Here is a 6,000-nt window from a genome sequence, read left to right as displayed (position 1 = left end):
AAAAATAAACTCAAAAAAGAGAAAAAAAAACATTCGTCATTGAATTTTATGATTGAATGATTTGCTACTTACTATATGGTCACAAATCAGTTAAAAACAATAAAAGGGTTGAACAAAAGTTGTGACCGAATATAATTTGGTCAAATTTATGGCCAAATAATTTTCAATCACAAATTTCAATAATAAAAAATATGTATTTTTTTTGTGATTTCCTCGGATAAAATCATGAGCATTTCAAGCTGTTTTAGGTTTATCAAGGGTTGCATCTTAGACTATGGGGATCTCGTTGGGGTTGGTGTTTCCCAAAACACAAGTTCCTTGTTGGAACAGGATCTTTTGATACTTAAATTAATAGGAAGGAAAAGTAATATACATGAATAGAAAATAGATTAAAGTTGTGGGGAGTTCGTATGTGAATGTTGTGTGTTTCTATCTAAAACTTGTTTAATGTTTGAATTCTACTTCAAATGGTATGTGATTTCTTACCTAGTGAACAAGGTACTTATAGACCTAGATCACATCAATTTAACTCTAAAGCATGGAGAGTAGGGTACCTCGATGTATAAAGTCGCAAGCATGTAGAGAATGGAGTGGTAGAGGTTGTTGCTCACCTCATAGAGAGTATTAATGTAGACACCTTATAGAGTATGTGAGTGTTACCATTTGTGGAAAGGTTGATGTTAGCCATGTATTGAAAATGTAATATGCATAATGCAACACTAATATCTTGGGAATAAATATATTAAGGTATGTGACTTGTGTGAGGGTAAAGAGAGAGAGGGGGGATATGTGTGAGAGAGAGGAGAAAGTGTGTGGAAGAAGGAATATGTGTATGACAGAGAATGTATGTGTGTAAGAGAGAAGAAAATGTGTGGGGAAGAGAAGGTATGTGTGAGAGAAAGGAGATGTATAAATAGAGATAAGGAAAGGGATAGGTATAGGGAGAGGGAGAGGGAGGAGATAAAAGAAAGAGTACAACTTATCCGTCTGGCCTAAATGGTTAGTTGTTTGGGCTAGCCCAAATAGCCATTTTTTGTGTTTTTTATGCTCTATCATTTTCCCCAGTCTTTTAAACAATCATGTTTCCAAGCCTTAACCAGTACAAGCAGAGGGAGAGAAAAATATGCATGTCATGTTAGCTTCTCGTGATTTTGTTAACGTGCTTCCAAGAGATATGATAGTTTGATCAGTTTGTCTATTTCTCTTAGAATAGAGAACATTATTATTTATTATTTAGAAAGTCGATAATGCTTTGTGATCATGAAATAAGTGTTAAAGAATTGTATATGGAGATGTTGCACGGAGACATGGAGATATGAAGAATTTGTTTGGAGACATGAAGGTCCTGCATGAAGATTTTATTGGAGACAAGGAAACATGTTTGGAGGGTTGGATAATTCAATGGAAATCTCCCCATAAATATTTTATTTGATACATGAAGAATTCAATGGAAAAATAGAGAAACACTATTGCTTTTATTTGCAATTCAAAAGATTGTGGAGATATAATTTTAAAATTATCTGATCTCGAGTAAAGAATTATAGGGATATTTTTCTAGTTTGGGTGGCATGTCTTTCCTTATAAATCATAGGAGGTATCCTTTGAAGATCAATCTTTCTATCTTTTTTTTCCAGGGCATGTCATTCCTCAATATCATGACTGTTATAATGGTAAAAATAACATAACTTGTTAGGGTTTTTTGTATTCATGCCACTTTTTAAAAGTGATGCATATTGTAAAAAATCATTTTCCAGAATGGCAGCCTATACCTCAACATATGTAGTAGTAAGATGTGTGGTCATGAACTTAGAGAAAGTCAGGTAATCATGAATGGATTCATTGATGCTCTTTTTAGATGTCTTGGTAGGATATTTATGGCATTAAAGAGATTTTATTATATTAAAACAAAAATGTCATGTCTAGTCATGTTTGCTTATTCTACTTAAATATGGTTCTTTATTTTCTGTTTCACGTTGAGAAGAGTTCTCTATGCTGAGCATTTCCTTGTTAAACCTTTAGGGATATGCTATAGTGCTCTCTTCTTCTTGTTATGTGATGGTGAAGAACTAAGTAGTGTTCTTTTTAGCTTAGTATTTTTATAATAAAACAAAAGATGATCTTAACATAACATAAAGATTATAAAGGCCAAGGATGGAGCCAAATTAAAAGTCGTGATACCATACCTGAGTAAATCCACATAATGCTATTGGAAAGATTTTGCATATGGCATCATTCTTTTACATTATAAAATTTAGAATGCTTCTCGTATTTTGTATGTTCTTTTTACTATTTGTAAAACCATCGTAGTTGTTCAAGTTGACCTTCATGGATATAGTATTTGGATAAATGAGTGTGTAGCACTTGATGAAAAAGTTGAGTCTCTCACATGGTGGGAGTGGTGTTCAAAGATCGTGCAGTTATTGATCTCATCTCACATCTAGGTCTTTTTGATAAGGAGCATGTGAGTGAGATTTAGAAGAAAATTAATAGTGTTGTGACTAAGACTTTTTAAGGAATGCTCTTTGTAGCGGTAACAAATCTTTTAAACAGTTAGAGCATGATTGTTCTCGTTCTTTTCTTACATGTAGTTCCATCATGTTCCTTTAGGGTACTGTAGTTGTTTATGTGTATTCTAGTGTACATGTAATAGAGCTACGTGTTTTATTTTCTATTAAGGAGTGGAAGAGTGTAAAGCTATTGTTGGATAGCTATAACATCATCATTAAGCATTTGCACTTAATAGGGGGGTTGTCTTTATGTATTCTGGTGTACTTGTAATGAATCTACTCTGGTGTACTTGTAATGGATCTACGTGTTGTATTTTCTATTAAGGGAGAGGAAGAGTGTGAAGGTGTTGTTGGATAACTATAACATCATCATTAATCATTTATACTTGGTTAGAGAGTTGACTCTTTAGGCTTGATGTTTCCTACAACTCAAGTCTCCTATCAAAACAAAACACCATCAGAGAGCAGGGGGTGAGGAGATATGGGTGCTATTGTGTGATTTAGGGTTTTTATAAAATCTTCATTTTATACCTTTTTTCTATAATTGGTTCAATCAGTATTTGTTAAACTGGTCTGATTCAATCAGTTTTAGATTTTTGAAATCGGAACCAATTCGAACTGAATTTTTTATTTGTTTTTTAATATTTTTTTCTTCTTTTTGGTTCAATTTTCTTGTTTTTTTTCTTTTTAGTTTTCTTAGATTTTTCAATTGCTCAGTTATTTTGAACACCCTAAAAATAAAGAATATTAAGGAATTTTATAACCTTAGGAGGTTGGCATGGTGGCTCATAAGATACGCTACGTTGCTTGATTTCTTGGATTCATACCTTAATAATAGTACTTGAAAAAAAATATATTAAATTCATCTATATACACGAGATTGACATTGTTTAAAAAAAAATAGTCTCCGTTGATATGGATCTTAGTTTAAGGACATCCTTATTGTTAAACAAAAAAAAAAGAGAATTTTAGAATCTCCTAAGCTTTTTTTTAATCCCAAATCCAATCAAAATACTTTATTATATTTTTTAATTCTTACAATTTAATTTAATTTTATTGTAGAAACAAGTTTATGGTAAGAATAAAATGTTTTCATGGTTTATATATATGGTATTATACATTATCTAGATTATGAAAGAGTTAATCTTTTAAAAAATTCAATAGAATTTAATAAATCTTTTAAAAATTAAATTAAAAAAAAATAACAAAAGAGGGCTTATGTGTTCCTAGTGGCTATAAATTGTTCGAAAATAGATGTTCAAAATAAAGCCATAAAAAATATGTTATTTTGTGTTTATATATATATAAAATTGTTTAAATATTTGTTTTGCAAAACGGTGTCATTTTACTTGGATGAGGATGCATTGTTGATAATGAGCAATGTTAAGTCTCTAATAAGTGAGTTAGTAGCTCCACAAGCAATAATTAAGTGGTAAGGAATCAACTAGGAGAAGAAGACATCTCTAGTTTGACTTCTACCACTTGTTTTTCTCAACTCACATGTAAGTGTGTGATTACTAAGAATCTTGAATTGGGAACTCTCTTCCGTGATTTGATCTTGAAAGTGATCATTTATTTGTGGATCATGTTTAGAAATGTATCCACGATATCAAAAAAAATAAAAATTAATGTTAAGCCTCCAATCATTTTAGAGTTTTAAATCAGAAATAATAATTATTTTTTTTCACATAGACATAAGTGATAAAAATTAGAAAATAAAATGGTGTAAAAGTTTTTACAGTTGCATACAAATTGATCAATTCATGTATTAATATTATACATCAACATTGCAAATTGCAAGCAAGTCATATTTCTAGGATTGTTTTGTTAATTTTTCTCTAAATGTAGATAAAATAATAAATAAAATAATTTAAGAGTGATCAGAAATCCAATATAATCCATCATAAAACTCACGAGGACGACTAGTCTATACCTAAAACTAAATGTGTGGTTCTATGTAAAAGGTAATAAATAGCCAATAAAAATCAAACAACGTCCTCCTGCTGGAAACGGCGGGTTCTTTATTATTAATTGTTAAAATAGAAAATTAAATACAGTTAGAGCCACACATAGACCAACTCAATCACAATCATTTTTAATTTCAACGCTATCACTTCACTGTACTGATCATCCCAAGAAATTCATTTACTTTGTATGTATGATCTTTTGCTTTGACATTCAGCCATCCTTAATCAATATAAAAGAAGGATAACTTCTCAGGGACTGGTCTAAAACCCACGTGGAATTTAGTTTCAATTAATTAATTAACTAATACACTAGCTGGCTTGAAAATATCCTTACCGGCAAACCAACCGGAGTTATTGAATTATTTTCGGGATTGTTTGAGATTGTAGTAATGATGATGATTTAAAGTGTTTTTTGTTTATAAATACATCAAAATAAAATTTTTTAATTTTTAAAAATTTTAAAAAATTATTTACCTTGATGTAGTAATCCAGAGTGAAGTCGAGAATTAACTTCAACATGTTTCTGCATTTGTTTATGCATTTAGAATAATATGATAAACATTATTATTTATTTTTTGAGAAAAAATAAAACAGTTTGGCTGTGAAAATATGATGATGTGAACTGTTTGGTTTTGCGGTTGGAAAGTTTTTGTTGTTTAAATTTTATATATTTTTTAAATTAATTTTTTGATATTTTTAAATAATTTTAATGTAGTAATATTAAAAATAAAAATAAAATAATTTTTTTTTTAATATATTTTTTTTAAAAAAGTATATTTTAAAAAATCATTACCGAACTGGCGGCCTAACTAAGCATACTTGACTACTTGTATTCGTCGACGATGGGACACAACAGATCAACAAGTGGCCGGGTGGGTATTATTTTTTCTTCTTCTTTCAAATCAAATTAAAAGCATGCATGCATCCATCCACATCGGGACCATTAATTTCGGCCTGAATGTCTGACAAAACAAGCAGTTGACTTGGTCGTAGGTAGTCGTAGAAGGCGATCATTTCCTATCATAGAGGATCAGTTCCAAAATAATCGCATCCTCAGGCCTGTCTGTCAGCATGGAGACTGGAAACTCATCTTCAGCCACAACTTGACAAGTATCATTTGCTTATAGTCCTTACATGCATACATGTGAATGCTTCTCTTCCAGTGTTCAATTATTAAGGCTTAACAAGTGAAGAATGGAGGGTAGCTGAGGTTGTTTTTTAAAATATAGTTTTTAAATTTGGTTTGGTGGCCGGCCCGGTTCAAGGCTCGGGTTTCGGGTTTTGATCGGGTCACCGAGTCTTGACCGGGTCTTCAGGTCGGCCGGGTCAATCTCTATTTTTTAAAAAAATCAAAACGGCGTCGTTTTAATAAAAAAACAAAAGTCAGCGGATTGCAACCGGGTTTTGCTAGGTCAACCGGGTTGGCCAGGTCATGACTTTTCCTATTTTTTCATCAACCCGGCCAGGTTTCAGCCCCGGGTCGGTCGGGTCGACCCGCCGGGTTTCAAAAATATGTTTTAAAGTAC

This window comes from Populus trichocarpa, chromosome 1, assembly GCF_000002775.5.
Source record: "Populus trichocarpa isolate Nisqually-1 chromosome 1, P.trichocarpa_v4.1, whole genome shotgun sequence".
Lineage (NCBI taxonomy): Eukaryota > Viridiplantae > Streptophyta > Magnoliopsida > Malpighiales > Salicaceae > Populus > Populus trichocarpa.
This window is presented reverse-complemented; position numbering follows the sequence as displayed.